The 20,515-nt window shown below is 35.9% G+C and overlaps 3 non-coding genes across 3 annotated transcripts; all 3 read right to left on the bottom strand.

The window, feature by feature from the left end:
• Nucleotides 1-2,263: 2,263 nt before the first annotated feature.
• Nucleotides 2,264-2,423, bottom strand: LOC131065883 (U1 spliceosomal RNA). Its single transcript, XR_009111507.2, has one exon. It is a non-coding gene; the product is annotated as a U1 spliceosomal RNA (small nuclear RNA).
• Nucleotides 2,424-6,818: 4,395 nt separating this feature from the next.
• On the bottom strand, nucleotides 6,819-6,980 carry LOC131065868 (U1 spliceosomal RNA). Its single transcript, XR_009111492.2, has one exon. It is a non-coding gene; the product is annotated as a U1 spliceosomal RNA (small nuclear RNA).
• A 9,283-nt stretch (nucleotides 6,981-16,263) lies between these two features.
• On the bottom strand, nucleotides 16,264-16,423 carry LOC131065879 (U1 spliceosomal RNA). The gene has a single exon (XR_009111503.2). It is a non-coding gene; the product is annotated as a U1 spliceosomal RNA (small nuclear RNA).
• Nucleotides 16,424-20,515: the final 4,092 nt, after the last annotated feature.

Below are 20,515 nucleotides of genomic sequence, written 5' to 3'. Positions count from 1 at the left end.
AATTTTTATTTGTTATCATCTTATTTTACATTTCGAATTGGATAATCTTTCATTATCCCATTTATATTTTGTGATACTCCATGTTTTTACAATGTCAATCAAAATTTTGTCTAGGAAACCTATCTAGTCTACCAAGACCTAAACGAAAGGTTTACATATAGTAATCCAATTTCAACAAGTGAAAGTCCTTGTTCATACCAATAGTGGCATTCATCTTTCTAAATAATTTGATGCATTAGGTGTCTTATTTGAGCTTCAAGATGTTATAGAATATCAATCATTTTGCGCATATTGATGTTCCTCTATTCTTTCATTCACCTATTGAGATATCCAAAACATCTTGTCTTATTATATCTAGTCTTATTGTATCTATTACTATTTTTTCTACACTAAGATTCTTGCTTATCCCTCAACACCTCCATAGTTCTCTACTACTATGGTATCTGCTATTTCTATGTAGTTATCCTAGCTTCTTTTGTTCACCTAAAGCCATGCTAGTACCTCTTTTTGGCACCCTTTGATTTACATTCATTTTTTTATGCACATTGAGGCTCAATAGTTCATGTACTTTTCATCATTTATCTCTCACCCCTCGATATTATCAATCTAGACAGAGACTTTAGTTTTCCATCCTATCTCACATTATAATCATACGTATAGATGTTTCCATTGCTACATTTTACTAGTCATCCATTCCATTCCCTTTACACAAATATGGTGTATATATCCAATGAAATATGTTGAACTTTTAATACTACAAATTCTTTGGCAATAATAAAACATAACGAAAAATGGAAACAATTATAAAGAAAATGCAAACTATAACAAGTATATTTGTGTGGAGAAACTGTTCCAGAAAAATATCCACCAAAAACATTCAAGCTTGTATTAATCCTTCGAAACATGATTACATCAATGTAACTTATCTCTCTATATTCCGATATCATTTTGTTATTCATACAACCTGCAAAACCACTCATCAACCTCTTACTCTAAACTACAATCTATCTTGTAAGTGCAAAAGAGATGTAGATGCTAAAAATATTCACTTAATTATTCCTTAATAGAAACCTGATTTTAAAAGATTAGGTACCCAAAAAAATTTAAAAAGCATAGAGGCAAGGCGCTACAAATAATAAATTACATCATATTCTGATTGAACTTAGAATTTTACAAGCTATTTCTGCTACCTAATGTATAGATGCAGGCAATCACAAACAATAGATATTCTATTTTAGAATTAGTGCTGTATTGGGGTCATGCAAACGTTAAATCTATATGATAGACATATTATTCATAAGAAATAAAAGACAAATTGTTTTTTTAAATTAAAAGAGAGTAAAAAGTCATTCAATATAAAGTGATTTCTAAAGCAAGAAGGGTCAGAAGTCAGAATATTAAACAATTTTATCTATACCAACTAACAGATTGTTCCAACATGTGAGACAATTCCAAAGATAATTCTTTTCTGTGTTACAGTTGTATCATTGAATTGTGACTATTGTGGATTTAATCTTGTTTACATGTATTCTTTGAATTTGAATAAGGCACTTTTAAGACACAAACAGAGTTCTCAATCATCTTTAAGAAAAAGGTAAGACGTTTATCTGATGAGTAGTGAATCCCTAAACACTGATTTAATGCTCAAACATACTCAAAACAAGTGCTAATCAAATGTATTGATTTAGCTGTCCAGTGGGATTACATTAAACAACCTGTACAATATCAATAGTTATGTTTGTGACTACACTTCATTAATGACAAAGTTGCATATAAAACATAACTTCCAGCACTATCTCTTAGTAAGATGCCTGCCATACTGCATCACGACGATGCAAAACCTACCCATTTTAGGCTATGCTCATTCAACAAGTATAGATTCTTTACCCTACATTACTCTATTTACTCTAGTTTATGAACATTACTGGTTTCTATCCGTAGTGTGCAGAATGACACTCAAACAAACATACTTCTGAGTTATTCTATCCTAATATCCACTTTAAACTAGTATGGCGAGGGGCAGATTAATATAGATGTTTAACACAACTCTGACTGTAATAAGTGGAATGGCTCGGACAGATATTAAATTTACCCTCTGTAAATAATGTGCCTATGGAGATGACAGATTTAAGTTCAACCCCTGATTTCAAAAATTTAACATTTCAGAATAAAGATACAACAGCATTTGCACTCCTGCCATTGAATGAAATGTAATGTAAACAGTCACAAAAAGTAGATATTCCATCTTAAGATTAGTGTTGGTGTGGGGGCCGCGCGAACGCGAGCCCCCTCTGTCACAAATTATGACGTGCACTCTCCACAATGGGAGATGCTAGACAGAGCCCTCTTCCTTGTGCAATGAAGGTGCTCTCTCTAGGCCATCGGCCTTCTTGATCACCGATTAACCCCGCCCAGGTAAGTATGCTTAGACCTTTCCCCTCTCCTCCTACTTGTACTCCTCCTCCCCCCTTCTTTAATTCCTCTCTCGCATGTGGGATCATTAACAGCCCGTTGCATTTCACAGATCTCATCAGCAGAACTCGAGACCACTGGTAAATGAATCTCAAGAAGATATGTTGACATGCCAGACACCACATCTGTAAGATCGTAGTAAAAGGAGACCTTAATAAATCAATGTCTTCAATAGCAATTAATGCTGTTCAAGTGATAGATCTCGAGATTTGGGAATTGCCAAAGTCAGCATTATTTTGATGGGTAGTCAGTAAAGACTTCCATGATCAATCAAAATGTTCGGCAAAAGGTTACAATATTATCATCATGAGTCTAATACAGTCGTTTGCATCCAATGGGTCTAATACAGCGAGAATGGTCAAAATTGCCTAAGTTTGTGGGAAGTCTTGAGAGTAAAAGATTGTTGTTGTACTAAGAAAAAAAGGTACCTTTTTTTCTTCTCTGAAGTGTTCTTGGTTGATCTAGGTTTAAAGGCAAGTTCATCCACCTTTTCCTTCCTTCTCTTCCTTAGATGCTTTTATTTTTGCCATTTCCACAATTGCGATGACCATATCCATCTCTCTAATGAGATGCACATTTTCTGATTTCATTCTTCCTGAAGTATTCTTCGTTACTTGCAAATCTACATGAGTTACTAGATGCTTGTTCCCCGCAACATTTACTTCATTTTTCTTGCATGTCCTTTTAAAATCTAGAATGAGCTCTTCAATGAGTCATTTTATGCTATCCAACTTACTTAGAACTTGCACCTCTTTCTCTTTTGTTACCAGCAATTGCTCTTTCCATTCATTTAGCTTCTCAAACCGTTCTGCAACCTTCACAAGATAACATTTCTTATCTTTCTTTTGCCTACAAAATTTAACATCTCCACATAAGGTCTTATAAATATTTCTATAAATAGAAGGACAATTACTTGTAGATGCCATTTGACCTATACTTACTGAGATATCTCTCCCTGTGTGAGAACGGTTTGGATGCCCAAGCTGATGAAATTCTGATGTTGTTGATTTCTCGTGTTCCACTAAAGTTAACCACCAATTTTGACTCTATTTTTCTAAGACCAATAGTTCCGAATCTTCCAATTTTGATTCTTTTCCATGGGAAACTGCCCTATTGCTTCTCAAGCATTAAGAGTTTAGCTCTCAACTAACTCCTTCAAATCATCATCCATTTTTAACTCTTATCTATTTCTCTCCATAGAATCTTCGATAGGGATGATTTGCCAAATCAACCCTTTCAGCAATGGACCATGTTTTTAATAATACCAGTCGTCATATCTAAGTTATTTACTGTTGGCCTGAAATTTGGTTTCAATTTTCTCATTAGAACTTTGCATTCTCCATTAGAGAGGTCTGATCCAATTTTGTTGATCACATATATTTATTTATTTTTTTGTTAACTCAGGGTTATCCCCGTGACCCCGTCCAGCATCCTCGATTCATGAGGCGAGCAGAGGCGAAACTAGTCCTTTGAGGATGCACGAAGTCCCTGCAAGCTTCGTGCATCGGGTTAACCCGGTCAAAGAGTCGAACCTGGGATCAATGGAGAGCAAATCCACGGCCCAAATCAATTCTACCACCCGTACGAACCTGTTGATCACATATGTTTTTTTTTTGTTGATCACATATCCTAAGCAAAGAATACAAACTTTGGATTGTCATTGCTGCCATCCCAGACAATAGCGAAGTATGGTATTTTCTGCCATGGTGAATTTTGAAAATCCCCTAAATTTTTGAATTCCCTGAATTTTTAAAGCATGGCAATCTTGAAGTGACGAGAAAGGATTCCCTTAACATTTAGTCCCCTTCATGTTTTCATCAAGATCAAAACATTGTAATAGAATAATATGAATATGAAGTAATAAATCCATGATTCTATTATCTTTCTTACTTCCTTTTAACTATACTAAAAGGTTTTACCTCTCTTTTTTTCTAAGGTTAAGTAAGCTAATATTGTCCTATTACATCAATCAAATGGATTGAACAACCTCATAAATTTAGCCATAATATGACAAGCTACAATCATGTGTGACAATCTAAACAATCTTTGTCTGATTATATTTAATGTTTGTAGGGTATAGTCTAAACAAGGTTTTCCTTGCACTAGATTCTTACCATTATACAGATAACTACTTCTCAGAGTTCAAGGATCAGACCTCTTGCTATTAATTTGGAGTTCAGGGATTAAACCTCTTGCTACTAATTCAGACTTCCAAGGATTAGACTTCTTGCTACTAATTTGAAGTTCAAGGATTAGACCTCTTGCTACTAATTCTAATCCTTGCTCTTCTTATACAAAATAATGCTAATACAAGTATATTTATGCCATCTCTTACCGAGATAATGAATCAAACATTGTGTATAAAGCATTCACATGATTGATTTAATACTGTTATATTATGTTCTATCCTTGAATTATAAACATTTTATTAATCTTGTTTTCACACATCCTTAAAATTTTAATAAACAGCAGTCTCTTATAGTTTTAATAGATTAAAGTTCAAGACACAGAAACATGATTTCCAATTCTCCTAAAAAAAGGTACACTCCAATCTTGAGAAGAGTGAACCCCTGAACACTGTCTCAATGCTCAGTCGCATACTCGGAACAAGGTTTTAGTCAAATGTATTCATTTAGCTGCCCAACAGAATTACATAAACAATCTATCCATAATTCTGTTTGTGACCACAATTAATTCATTTTGGTATTAGCATATGACAAGGGTGCAAATAAAAGATGCAACTCCCTGCATAATCCCTTACTTAAAATATGTCATGTTGCATCATATGAGGACGCAGAACCTGGCCATACTAAGCTATGTTCATTCAACAATGTGTATATTCCTTAGTATATCACTATGTTTACTGTCGTTTAGGAACATGACTGGTCTTTATCCATCGTAAAAATTCTAATGGCAATCAAATGTCATACTCAGTGGGGAGTGTATAACGGTTTAAAATAGTCATGACATACATAGATTTACACAGGCTAAACAGGAGATTTCCGAAAAAAAATTCACTATACATTCTCTCTACAAAGGACCATAGTTGTGAATGACACAAGTTTTCTATCCTGATATCTGCTTTGAACTAGTGCGGCAAGGGGTTAACTTTACTCTCTATGATGCTATAGACTGTAATAAGGGGAAAGGATCAGACAGGTGATAGATTTACCATGTATAGACTGTAGCAAGGGGATTTGATATTAAATCTACTCGTTATGACCCTATTGATTGTAATAAGGAGAAATGACATTCAGATCAGAGATTTCAGTTCAACCTCAGATTCAGAAAAAATAAAGAATGTGTAAGGCCCATTATATCTTACAGCAGCAGATTTTACACCGGTATCCATAAATACAACATTTTTTTTTTTGTCGGTCAAGGCAGAGCCAGATAATATTAAAAATATATAGAATTTACAGAGCAATAGTTTTTAGCAGAGTTCAAAAAGATGCATCCAAATTCCTTCTATTAGAAAAGAAGGAATACAAGCAAGCATTCCATATGAAAGTATGAGGAAACCCTTTAAAACAAGAATTTAAAGTCTGAATGGCAGAAGCTTACTGCCCTATTAACAGAGATTATAATGAAGTAATCAAAAAACCGCTCGAGAGACATAACAAAAAACATAAGGTAGCTAGAGGGGCCTAGCTTGCATTTTCCTTTTGAGCTTCAGATGACAGATGCTCCTTCCTCGCGTGTCCACAGCCTCTGTTCGATGGGCGACCTCTACCACGGCCATTTCCAGACCCGCGACGACCCCTGCAAGCACGACCCCTGCGAGCCTGTTCCAAAAGAGGGTTTTCATCTTTTGGTTTCGGAGGCAGAATACCATTGAGTCTAGCATACTGAAAAAGGTCCTCATCCCTTCCCAGATCGTCTGAGTTCTCTCCCAGAAACCGCCATTTGAGGTAGCCAAGACCAACACCCGCAAAAACTCTATGTCTATCCAGGTCTTTCCCTTTCAGGTCAAGCAGGAAGGGATAATAATTAATTAATTCTCCATGAGTGTTGAAGAAGATTCTATCCCCTGGCCAAGGGGCCCCAGAGTCATGAATTGCTTTGTTTAGAATTTCCTGGAGCTCTTGAGTGACCTCCTCAGGGAAAAGCTTCTTGGTGAGGGACCAAACTGTCTGCTTGGCGAGTTTTAGGTCTAGCAGGGAGGCAACGAACCTTGAGGAAATGCTGATGTTGTCTCAAGGATATTCATCTTTGTTCAGGTGTCCACTGCCCAAGATCATCTTCATTGCCAAAATGAGGGGGAAATCCGAGAAGAGGAGGCGCTTGAGCCTTAAGTCTTTAATTTTCCTAAAATACAACATATATCAATTTAGAATTAGTGTTGTGTGGGGGCCATGCGAACGCGAGCCCCCTCTGTCACAAATTATGACGTGCACTCTCCACAATGGGAGATGCTAGACACAGCCCCCTTCTGTATGTGCAATGAAGGTGCTCTCTCTAGGCCATCGGCCTTCTTGATCACCGATTGACCCCGCCCAGATAAGTATGCTCAGACCTTTCCCTCTCCTCCTACTTGTACTCCCTCTTCTCCCTTCTTTTCTTCTTTTCACGCATGTGGGATCATTAACAGCCTCTCGCAATTCACAGATCTCGTCAGCAGAATTCGAGACCACTGGTAAATGAATCTCACGAAAATATGTTGACACCACGTGTAAGATCGTAGTGAAAGGAGACCTCAATCAATCAATGTCTTCAATAACAATTAATGTTGTTCAAGTGACAATATTGTTCCCCGATTTGCAATTGATAGCTTGACAAAATACATAACAAATTGTATATGTTTTGAATATCCATTTGAATTCGGAAAGTTGATTCATGTAGGGGTCTAATCTAGGAGAATTTAATAAAAGCTTAAAACACTCATTACTTGCTACGAATGGATCTTCTTTCTATTTTTAAAGTTAAAGTTGCAGTTGACACAAATATTTAAGATCACAAAGTTATTAATCTTCTTTTAAAATTATTGACATCTTTTTCATCTTAAGTACAATCGATCTTTTGAAAAGAAAATGATGCCAACAAATTAACTCTGATCATTATATTGATATAGAAAAGATGAAAGGCACAATATAACTCAAGGGTGGTTGGTTCAACTATTGCTTGCAAGAAATCTAAAATTGACCTTAGCTATAGTTATATGTCCACTACTAATTAGCATATTTTCTAGAGGATAAAAATATATATCATTCAAATAATCTTTAGAAAAAATATAGAAATTATTTTCACAATTTTGTTTTACTTATTTCAAGGCAAACAAATTATAAAAATTGAGAGCACATGAAAATGAAAATGAAAAATGGAAAAAATTTCATTCTTTAGTAATTAAACTTAAAAATGGAAAATGGAAAAGAAATGGTCAATGAGTATTAGTTATTTTATAACAAATCATACTTGTTATTTCGTTTGAGGTGACTTAGGTAGTGCTTGGAAGAGATAATGACAACAAAACCACTTATGGAGGAAGACGATTATTCCACTTCCTTTGAAGCAAAGAAAAATCTTGAACAAGGGTAGAAGCCTGATTATTAAAAAATCACCACCATCTGTCAATCACAAACCCATTACAAACTATGAATCTCTTAGCACATATGTTTGAATTGAGAAGAAAAAGCCCACAAAAGAAAGAGGGAAGAGAAGTTGTGGGCATTTATGTCTCTTTAGTAGAAAAATCTACTGACATCAATTAAGCAATTATAACATAGAAGATACTGATAACCACACATACATCTACATATACCTCCTCCTTGTAGGATTGACTAAATGGTTTTTGATTTGCTAGGAACCAAACTTGGCACCTTCTCCTAACTTCTTTTCACTCACTATTCAATTTTCCATGAAACAAGTCAAATAAGAATCCAACTTAGCCTCTCTAGCAATGACTACATGGTTTTAGACTTGCTAGGAATTAAACTCAACGACTTCCACTATATACGCTGTTGTAAAGGCGAATCAACATACAACATTATAAATATTTTAGTTACCAAATAACACAGAGCATCCACAATGCAAAACTCACAGTATCCACAATCATTTCAAGTCAGTCTACAATTCGAGATCATAAAATATGGTACCACATAACTTGCTTCCTGTTGTGACGTATTCACACATCGCCCCATTGCAAATGGGGACCCCTGCTTTTTGCTTTCTAGGGTTTGTTTTCTAGGTCTTTTAGGGTTTTGTCTGTTAGCCTTTGCAGGATGAGTGTTGTCGAGGGATCATTGGATTACAGGCTTTGCTTGAGCCAGGGTGAGTCCACAGGGCCCCAGAATTAGGGTTTCTTTGAGAGTCTTCCTTAGGGCCTGGTTTTGCTCTCGTTGCTAATTGTGTCTTGCTTTGTGAGTGGATATCATCCTTGAAGGTCTGAGTTAGGTCGAGTTGGTGAGTGATGAAGTCTGAAATGTCATCCTGAACTTCAAATGCCCTGAAATTTGGCTAAGTTTGGAATGCCCTGATCCTGAAATTTGGCTAAGTCTGGAATGTCCTGATCCTGAAATTTGGCTAAGTCTGGAATGTCCTGATCCTGAAATTTGACTAAGTTTGGAAAACTAAAGAATCCTCCAAAAACTAGATTTTGCAATATAACTCCTAGAGGTTCGAAACCACTCTCAAACATCCTGAAAGTATATATGGAATTTCTTATACTTAAATGTTATATTCCATAAAATGATCCTGACGGAGAGACCAAAATGTCAAATTTCGCTCCTAACCCTTCCAAAGGGTCCAGAGCAAAATTCTCCATAAGACATTCTACTTTGACCAAAACCTAGAACTAACGCATTCCCAGGCTTGAATGAAGGTAAAAATGCTTGTTTGAATGAAGAAATGTGAAAATGAAGTTAAGGATCCAACCCAAAAAGTGATTTTCGCTCCTGACCCTTCCAAAGGGTCCAGAGCGAAAATCTTTGTAGCTCTCATTTCCTTTCAAATTTTGACTTAGTGTTGGTTTCCAGGGCATGTTGGGGAATGAATTAGTATGTTCTTGCCTTGAGATGGAGTTGGATGATTTTGGAGAGCAAGATTTTAGCCTAAAAGAGAATTTTGCTCCTGACCCTTCCAAAGGGTCCAGAGCGAAATTCACTATAAACCTCTTTTGCTACTTTGTTTGGGATCCAATCCTTGTTCCTTAGGTGGAGAATGATCTAAGTTTGCTTCTTGAGGTGGTTTGGAGTTGGAGAAATGGAGAATCAAGCTCAAATCATGATTTTCGCTCCTGACCCTTCCAAAGGGTCCAGAGCGAAAATCTTCATGGACCTCATTGTCTTCCTTGTTAGGCCAAGTTCTTAGTGTCCAAGGCATGTTGGGGGAAGGATAAACATATTCTTGCCTTGAGGAATGATGGAAAGCAACAAAAGATGAAATTTCAAGCCTAGAGAGGCAATTTCGCTCCTGACCCTTCCAAAGGGTCCAGAGCGAAATTCCTTGTAAACCTAGTTTTTTTTACCTTGCTTAGGCTTCAATCCTTGTTCCTTGGATGAAAAATGATGAAATGTATCTTGTAAGGAAGAGTGGGATTGAAAAAATGAAGGATTTTAGCCAAAAAAGTGAATTTCCCTCCTGACCCTTCCAAAGGGTCCAAAGCAAAATTCCTAAAATCCCTTATTTTCCTAGAAAAGTCAAGTCAAACTTGGGTTTTTGTAGCTTGGATGGGTGAGGATAAGTGTTTTCTTGCCTTGTAAGGTGGATTCAAGTTGAAATAATGGAGGAATAAGCCTAAAGTAAGATTTTCGCTCCTGACCCTTCCAAAGGGTCTAGAGCGAAAATCCTAAAACCCATCATTTTCTCCAAAATTTGTACCAAGCCATGCCTAGACCAAGGTGAGGGATGCCCTTGAGATTGTCCTTAAATTGATTGTTGTCTCAAAAAATTATGATTTTGGGCTAGAAAGGGAAATTCGCTCCTAACCCTTCTAGAGGGTCCAAGGTGAAATTGTGCAAAACCTATCTTTTCCCTTAGTTTCATGCCAAATCTAGTGTGGATCATGATTAAAGGCGGCCTTAGGAATGACTCCAAATTGCCAATTATTATCAAACTTGAAGGAATTGAGCCAAAAAGTGATTTTTGCTCCTGACCCTTCCAAAGGGTCCAGAGCGAAAAATCTTGAAACCACCTATTTTCCTTGCAAGTCTAGTCAAACGTTAGGTTTTCATGGCTTGGATGGGTGCAAGGAGACATGTTCTTGCCTTTTGAAGTTAATTGGTGTTGAAAATGATGAAAATTAGCCCAAACCAAGAAATTCGCTCCTGACCCTTCCAAAGGGTCCAGAGCGAAAAACACTAAAACCATCCTTTTCTCCAAATTTTGTGCTAAGTCAGGCCTAGACTAGGGTGAGAGAAGCTATTTGGAATGCCTTGGAAAGATGTTTATCCACCAAAGATGCAAATTTTGAGCTAAAATTGGAATTTCGCTCCTGATCCTTCCGAAGGGTCCAGAGCGAAATTCTGGATAGGTCCTGTCCCTGGCTAGTTTCTTAAGCGAATTCTCCTTTTTGGGCCTTGTGAAGATCGAACCAATGTTGCCAAGTTGAGAAGTGGGTTCAATATGGGGGATTCCAGATGAAGTGAAGTGAAGAAAGTGAAATTTAGTGTGAATAGGCAAGCAAAAAGTGAATTTTGCTCCTGACCCTTCCAAAGGGTCCAGAGCGAAATTCATCAAAGTCACTATTTCCTCTTTGTGTCAAGACAAGATTTTGATTCCTAAGGCATGAAAAGACTGGAGAGAGGTTGTTTAAGCCTTGCAAGATGAGTTGAAGTGAAGGAAAACAAACAAAGAGAGAAATTCGCTCCTGACCCTTCCAAAGGGTCCAGGGCAAAATTCTCCAAATCAACCATTTTTCCCTTGAGTGAAGCTAAAATGTTGATACCTATGGCATGGTTGAGGCTGGGGTGAGATATTCTTGCCTTGTAGGGTGAATTGAAGTAAAGGAAGTGTAAAATAAAGCCTAAAGAAGGAATTTCGCTCTTGACCCTTCCAAAGGGTCCAAGGCGAAATCCTTTGAAACTGCTATTTCTCACCTTGTTGGGGCCAGGCGAGGAGCTAATTGTGAGGTAACGTTGAAAGGAGGTCTAAATGAGCCAGGAATGCAAAATTCGCTCCTGACCCTTCCAAAGGGTCCAGGGCGAAATTCTTATAGGGCTTGTCCCTAGAAAGAGTCTTGAACTAACTTCATTTTAATATCTTTTGTTGATGATTTAAGGTGTGAAATATTATGTTGAAATGAATTTATTATGTGTCCTTAATCATCTTTTGATTTGTTTTGTAGATGAAAGAAGATCAAGCCAAGACAAGGACGACCTTCTCCAGTCCAGCATCAACAAGGATGACCTTCTCCAATCCAGCCAAGACAAGGACGACCTTCTCTAGTCCAGCATCAACAAGGACGACCTTCTCCAGTCCAACACCAACAAGGACGACCTTCTCCAATCCAGCCAAGACAAGGATGACCTTCTCCAGTCCAGCATCAACAAGGACGACCTTCTCCAATCCAGCCAAGACAAGGACGACCTTCTCCAGTCCAACATCAACAAGGACGACCTTCTCCAATCCAGCATCAACAAGGACGGCCTTCTCCGGTCTAGCATCGTCAGGGACGACCTCTTCTAGTCAAACATTTGAAGGAAAGACAAGGTGGCATCCCAATCATCACTCCTCCAGTTGGGTTGGTCCACTTCAACATGTCCAGATTCAATGTACTTGACTCATCAAAGATGGCACTAACTTCGATGTACCTACCCCGGCTATCCATTGGTCGAATATTCCAGAGAAGACATGTGTCCAAATAATGCAATTATTTCATTGGTCAGAATTAAGTTTGTTGTAACAAACCCTAATTAGGGTTTCATTGTAAAATCTCGGCCATTGATCTCAAATTGATCTAAGCCATTGAATTGTATTGTGGGCACTATATAAGCCCTGGCTCTTCATTTGTAAAGGCTAATAGTGAGTCAATAGTCAGAGAATAGTTAGTCAATAGTTGATAGTAGGTGAATAGTTAGTCAATAGTCAGAGAATAGTTAGTCAATAATAGCTAATAGTTAATAGTTAGTAATAGAGGCCAGAATAGTAGAATAGCAATTAGAGTAGATTAAGAAGAGAAGGCAAGACATTGTTGCCTTAATTGTAAAGACTTCTTTTCATTGAAGATATGGTGGAATATGTTGTTTCTTTGCAATGTGCATGGTCTCTTGTTGAATCTTCATTTTTGATGATAGATGATTAGATTGAGTGAAGAAAATTGTTGAATGCACATGTGTGGAATCTGTCTAGTCCATACCACTAGCCTCTTACTGATGGTAAGTGCGCCCTGCGTGGTCAACTGGCATAAAATGAGCTTAATCTTAAGTCGTAACACATCTATTGCTCATGCATTATCTTGAATGGTGATCATTGTCAGATGGTGTACGATTTGAACATATTGGAAGCATCCCTTAGAAGATCGCACTGAGTTGGTGTTGAATTGTTCAACCTGATGGTGAGACCCAGCCCAATAGGACTCCACCTAGTCATTCATCCATCTTCTCACATCCTAGATAGTAGAGTAGACTTCCTGAACCCTGCATCTTTTGCCATTTGTTTGTCTTCCAGTTAGTGAATAGGACTTGTGATTCCAGCAAATTAGACGTTCAGGTCATCAAGTGTAAGTCCCCTTGTGATTCCAGCAAAATCACATCATACCACAAAGAGCTTATCCACAAGTAGAGAACCTACATACAAGAACCTTGAAGCTTCTCCAATTGATCCTTCTGTGATATCTTCAGCATTCGGGAGCTTTAGTCAAGAGGTACCTCTAGGTATTTTATTCTGTGTTTGGTCGTGTACAAAATACACATTCAACACTTCCCTACAAAATTGCTCATATTATCTAGCAAAAATCATAAACCAGCCTCAGATTGAAAATGGCCAATTAGAGTAGAAAAGAATTTGCCTTTTTTTTTTGTTCGTAAAGATATTAGAAGGATCAAAAATGACTAGGCCTAAATCAAGCTAAGGCCAGGTGAATGTGCCTATTGGAAATTCCATTAAGTTTAATGAAATTATAGTACATATTGTTTTGCATTATTGTATATACATTTCATTGTCTATAGAGATTAAATATGGAATCTTGAATTTCACATAATAGATGCACTGAAATATTCCATTCAATAGTACATTGTTTTATTTCAGTAGTACATTGAGCTCCAATCAACTGTAACAGGATAGCTTTCCCTAGAAAGAGAATCAGGTTACAAAATTATTAGGTTTTATTAGTCTTGAGCCACTATTAATAGTAAGGAAATGGGTTATTGAGGGGACTTAGTTATAAGTAAAGTACCAAAAACTCTTTCCAGGTTCCTAGACTATTCAAGGCATGTACAGACCGGTTAAATTTCCTTTATGACCTGGTCACTGGTATATTACTGAGAAAGTGTATGTATAGATATGCATCTCCACCATAAAATAAGTCATTTCTTGTCTTCGTTGCATGGTTGACATGCATTAAAAATTGCAATGAAGAGTTAAATAGATTATTATTTGTCTTCCTCAAACCAGTTACTCTACCCATGATGAAATAGTTTGGATATTCTTAAGAAATGAAGTTCTGAAGTACCTCGATAAAATCTACATGTGCAGTGTGCCCAAAACCTCAAACTCAAGCTCAAACAGAAATTATGATAGCCCTTAGGACTACCATGGGATAGCAAAAGAATTACAAACTTTGACATTGTTGAAGCAAAAATGAAATTCAAAGCAAGATCATAAATGGAGAGAAAGAAGAACCCCACTAAAGTCAAGACCAAGATCTACAAAAACAAAACATAAGAACCAAAATCTCCAATCAAGTACAGTTGGAATTCTGGAGAAGCAACAATCATGCATGTTATCTGCACTTGGTGCCATCATAATTCAAGGAGAAGAAACTGAAAACAACCAATTTCCTTTTAGCTAAACTATTATGTAATTTAACAACAAAACTATGAGTAGAAGAACAGAAAATCACTTAGATGAGTTATATGTCCACTACTAAGTAGCATATTTTCTAGAGCATAAAAAAAATATCATTCAAATAACCTTTAGAAAAAATATACAAATTATGTTCACAATTTTGTTTTACTTGATCCGCTTCCTCCATTCACTCAAAGATTTTGTTTTTTTAAAGCAATATCAATAAACTGTTGCAAAATGTGAAAGGGTTGAAGGCAAGCATAAAAATCTTAAAACAATCAAATTAGTACTTGACTGCCTATCAAGCCAGATAGTTATCTGAGATTGGTTTTCACGCTCAAGAACTCAAAGATTGTTGAAACCCTCATTGAATACTAGAAAGCAAATATTGCTGCCTTGCAGAGACGAACGATGTAACACGCAATAAATAAATAATTGAAACAGGAACTGTATTCAACAAGATGAAAAAAATTGATCAATTGGATTTCTTTCCAATTTACACGCAACCCATTAATCATGTACACTGCAGTGTAAATTTAATAAGCATGGGTTTAAAGTCAAGACTACAATAATGGGAGCAACACACTTTAAGGAGAAGTAAACATAATATCTAACTACTTATTTGAGGGAACTAAATAACACCCTGAATTAATTTAGGGGTAATAAATTAATCAGCAATGTATATACTGTTACAAACTTGATCTGAATATCTGCTTTGTTCTAAGAATAAATTTAGTTTTTAAACTGGAGAACAACCCTGTTCGACAATTTTCAGTGCTTAGATGATGCGTGCACGGTGTTTGACAAAATGCCAGAAAGAAAGTTCATCACATGGAATGCACTCATGGAAGGATATGTACATGATGGAGTCTTAGAAGAGGCTCGAAAGCTCTTTGAGCAGATGCCTCAACAGGACATTGTTGCCTGGAGCACCATTGTTGCTGCCTATGCACAATGGGTATGTTGATGAGTCAATGGAGTTGTTTCAGAAAATGCCAGAGAGAAAGACGGTTTTGTGGAAAGCAGTGATTGCTGGATATGCCTGAATGGGAAATTTGAAGAGTCTCTGAAGCTTTTTCAGACAAATGCAGCTTACTTGTTGAAGCTAAACTCAATTACCTTTGCCAGTGTTCTTCCTCATGTTCCAACTTTGACAGCTTTTGAACACGGCAAGCAGGTGCATGGAGGAATAATAAGGGATGGATATGAGACAGGACTAGTTTACTGAACAAGATTTCTTTGCATGATCATGGATAAAATAAAAGATAACCTACCCATAATTCTGTTTTTGAGCACAATTCATTTTGGTATAAGCGTATGACGGGTGAAAATAAAAGATAACTCAGTGGGGAGTATATAACGGTTTAAAATGGTCATGACATACATAGATTTACACATGCTAAACAGGAGATTTCTGAAGAAGTTTTTCACTATACATTCTCTCTAGAAAGGACCGGGAATGACACAAGTTTTCTATCTTGATATCTGAATTAAACTAGTGTGGCAAGAGACAAATCATGCTATAGACTGTAACAAAGGTAATGGATCAGACAGGTTATAGATTTACCCTGTATAGACTGTACCAAGGGGTATTTGATGTTAAATTTACTCTTTATGACCCTATTGATTGTAACCATAACTGCTATTCAGATCAGAGATTTCAGTTCAACTTCTGATTCCAAAAATTGATTTTTAGACTGAATATGGATAGTGTGATACCCATTGTATCTTATAGCAGGCATACTTTACACATACGCTCACAGAAGCGTATGACTACAACATATTTACAATTCTGCAACCTAATGTATTGCTGTAAAAATCGGAAAGCAGATATTTCAAGTTAGGATTAGTGTGGTGGCCGCGCGAACGCGAGCCCCCTCTGTCACAAATTATGACGTGCACTCTCCGCAATGGGAGATGCTAGACAGAGCCCTCTTCCTTGTGCAATGAAGATGCTCTCTCTAGGCCATCGGCCTTCATGATCACCGATAGACCCCGCCCAGGTAAGTATGATTATTTAGTGCCCTTCTCCTCCTTCTTGTAGTCCCTCTTCTCCCTCGTTTTCTTCATTTCACGCATGTGGGATCATTAACAACCTGTTACAATTCACAGATCCTATCAGCAGCATTCGAGACCGCGGGTAAATGAATCTCAGAAAAATATGTTGACCACATCTATAAGATCGTAGTGAAAGGATACCTTAATCAATCAATGTCGTCAATAGCAATTGATGTTGTTCAAGTGGCGATATTGTTGTCTGGTTTAAAATTCAGAGCCTGTCAAAATATGTGAGAAATTGGGTATGTTGAATATGCACTCCAACAACACCGAGCCTTTGGTAATTTTGGCGTCTCCTTCACAACACCAAGCCTTTGGTAATTTTGGCATGAAAATGGTCCTAGGAGGGGGACATCTGGACAGAAACGAATATTTCAGGGATACTACTCAAATTACTTCTATATTCGTGGCTTCCTTGCTGGACGAGAGTGTCTTTAAGGGAGAGGTAAAAGAGCTAGAGCAGCCCATTATTTGAGTCAGATTTACTGGTTGGTCTAGATAAAGTTTTTACAATGGCCTGGGACCTGAAATCATTAAATGATTAGGGAGAAACAATCTCTTGGATCTCAAGGGCCCAGCCCTTATGAGACACAAGGTCGTTGTTGTTGTGGCACACAGGTATTTAAAATGGAAGTTCTTATCAGATAATGTTGAAGACCCAGATACTGAGGAAGAGTTCAGGGATTTTGCCATTTTAACTGGCTTTCTTATTTCTAAGAGAATGAGCCTCCCCATTCAAGTGGAGATGAACCAATAGGCCCGCAGAGACGGCATGGAGATGGTCGAGATCGTGGTTGTGGGCATGGTTGTGGTTGTGCTCGTCACTGCAGACATAATAGTCCTCACCTTATATCTCTTGCCTAGGGGTTAAATTCGTTACAAGAAAATGAAAGATATGAATCTTTTTTGTTATTTTCACTTTGTGTTTTTTTAATAGTCTTTATGAAAAATTTGTATAAACAATATGATAATTATCTCCTACTATGGAAGAAATTAGGATGATATATGTAAAGCTTCTGATGAACTTTCCCGAATTTTTGTGGGATGAAAAATAGTTCTCATCAGGGACCAAGTTTTTATTTTGAATTTTCTAGTTTCAGGGTAGGCCCTGAAGGGCTGGCAAGCTGTTAATGTCTATGTATATATGAACTCTTTACTCCTTAATACTAATATTTCTAGCTTTGTCGTTTATCGACCAAAAAAAAAAGAAAAATGCACTCCAATATTTAAAGTGAGAACTTAACTTCACAGATCAACATATATTGTGGCTTAAAGCCTTCTTTTCAGTAGATCATATTTGAAAATGACAAGTTAGATCCTTAAAATTAATGAATTCACAATGTTCGAGTTGAAATCACAAAATGTTCTAGGTTGGCAAAGACTCTTAAACATTAAGCCATGGCACCATTGCAATAAAAGTTTAAATCACTCACTACTTGCTATGAATTGATTTTCTTCCATTTTTTAAGTTAAAAGTTGTAGTAGATGCAAATGTTTAAGATTTATAAAAGTTATAAATCTTCTTTTAGAGCTAGAAACAAGGTATAGAAGGTCTAGAGTTTACTATCATTGATGAGGTTAAAGTTAGAGGTTATTGACATCTTTCTCATCTTAAGCAAACGAACTCTTGAAAAGAAGATGATTGCAACAAATTAAATCATGATCATTATATTGGTATGAAAAAAGATGAAAGACGTGATATAACTAGAGAGGTTGTTGGTTCAGCTATTGATTGCAAGAAATCTAAAATTGACCTTAGCTATAGTTATATGTCTTTAGAAATTGTTGTCGCTATTTTGTTTTACTTATTTTAAGGCAAACAAAGTATAAAAGGTGAGAACACATAAATTTTTCATTCTTTAACGATTAAACTTAAAAATGTAAAATGGAAAATGAATGATTGATGAGTATTAGTTATCTTATTACAAAGCATACTTATTATTTTATCCGAGGTGACTTGGGTAGTGCTTGGGAGGAGAGAATGGCAATAGAACCACCTATGGAGGAGGAAGATTATTCCACTTGCTTGGAACCAAAGAAAAATCTTGAACAGAGGCAGAAGCTTGATTATTAAAAAATCATCACCATCTATCAATCACAAGTCCATTACAAACTATGAATCTCTTAGCACATATATTTGAATTGAGAAGAAAAATCCCACAAAAATAGAAATTAATTGCAAAAAGGGAGAAGAGAAGTTGTGGCTATTCATGTCTCTTTAACAAATGGTCACAGGGTTGCAAACTTTTTAAGTTCACAAGAGGCTCAATTAATGTCAATGCAACACATTTGCCACCTGTTATCAATGACTTGTGGGTCAGATAATTGTATTGTTGATTAGCATACAGATTGTGGATTTGTATGTGTAACTTAAAATTATCTTAAAGTTTTCATTAACGGTAATTAATCTCATATTTAACTTACAAATTGCACATTTTCTATCTCAAATTTTGTTGAATGAAATTAATCTATACATTTTTTAATTATTTAAAACTATATTTGTGTCAACTGATTCCTTCTAATTAGTTAGTATTTATCTATTAGAACATAAATATTTTAAAATTATATTCAAGGGTATTGCATAAAATGTCAAGCCCTAATTCACGATGATTATCTAAGATCTGATGAGTTCACTAAAAAAATCATTTAGCAAGAGATTATAAAGTTGCATTAGCATTTAGCATCAAATGTGCAAATTAATACATGATTAGGCATATTGCATCTACATCCATTATTGCATATAACTTCTCCAATGAAAGTAGATCATGATAATACTTCATTTATTGGATCACCTAACTACAACATATAAACTTCTAGTCGTGTATATGCCATGAGGATAAAGAAGAAACTTATTCTCAAAATATATCTCACATTTAAGTGAAAGTAGATTCCATCACCATTATGAATGTTAATCAAATAGGTTCCATAATCATTTATCTAGATTGAAAATATTTTATACATATGAACTTGTATATATATTAAGTTCGTAAACTTAATTATTTCATTAACTCCCCAAAAATTTTAATATTGAAAAATTGAGTTTTACTAAAACAAATACATATATAAGTGTGTTCAATCGTGTATCATTTTATGGGAAGCTTTGTAGCCTATTCAAGTGATTGCATTTAATTATATTAAATGACAACGCAAGACATGTTAACATCAATGACAACACAACACAACAACTCAAGTTTCCAGCAAGGCCTTGAGTCATAACCATTAACTACTTGGAATGGAGTTCTACATACATAATTTTACTTACAACTTTAGTTTGCTAAGTCAATTTGCACTATGTTGAATGCATGAGTGAAAGTTTATTGTTGAGGTGTGTTGAATGGATCTAGTGAAAGTTTAGAAAGTGGTTCCTAGAATTGATTTACCTCTAGCAACTTGTATATGTTTGTTCATTGCATTAGATTGGTTGATGACATAAAGAAGTAATAAAGTGGAAGATAATACCAACCACCTCAATCTCATGTCAATTTTCGCCTTCAGCTCCAAATTACTTTAGAGCAATAAAGTGGCAATGGTTTTGCATAGGCATTTAGAGATGGATGGATGTTTTAGTAAGTTTAATGTCCATTTATGATGTACTTTTTTGAAGTTTGATATATTTTATTTTTTATGGTAGTGTTACACATTAAATATGTGGTTGACATTGTTGTTCATCAAGCACTAGATTTTTCTTATATTTTTTGATGTTTTTGCATGTTTATTTGTTGATAAACATTTGTTTTGCAATAAATATTTGGTTTCAACTTTCATAAAAGGAAATCATTAATTCTTGAGCATGAGAGGGTTGTTTACATTTATTCACTTAATAAGTGTATGCTAACATCCACCCAATAAAGGAGACACCATGCAAACTTTTTACTCAAGATAATTACATGGTCTTTTTGAATTTTCTATAAATAAATAAAAAATACATTTAATTATTTAAATGAAACTAACTTTAGCTTTATATTAAATACCTTTCTTTTTTTTTTACGAACATCAACAATAGATCGATACAAGTTTCTTATGAAGAAGCAAACACATTAAAAAT

The sequence above is a fragment of the Cryptomeria japonica genome, chromosome 6, assembly GCF_030272615.1.
Source record: "Cryptomeria japonica chromosome 6, Sugi_1.0, whole genome shotgun sequence".
NCBI lineage: Eukaryota > Viridiplantae > Streptophyta > Pinopsida > Cupressales > Cupressaceae > Cryptomeria > Cryptomeria japonica.
Note: the sequence above shows the minus strand (reverse complement) of the source record. Positions and strands in the feature narration are given on the sequence as shown.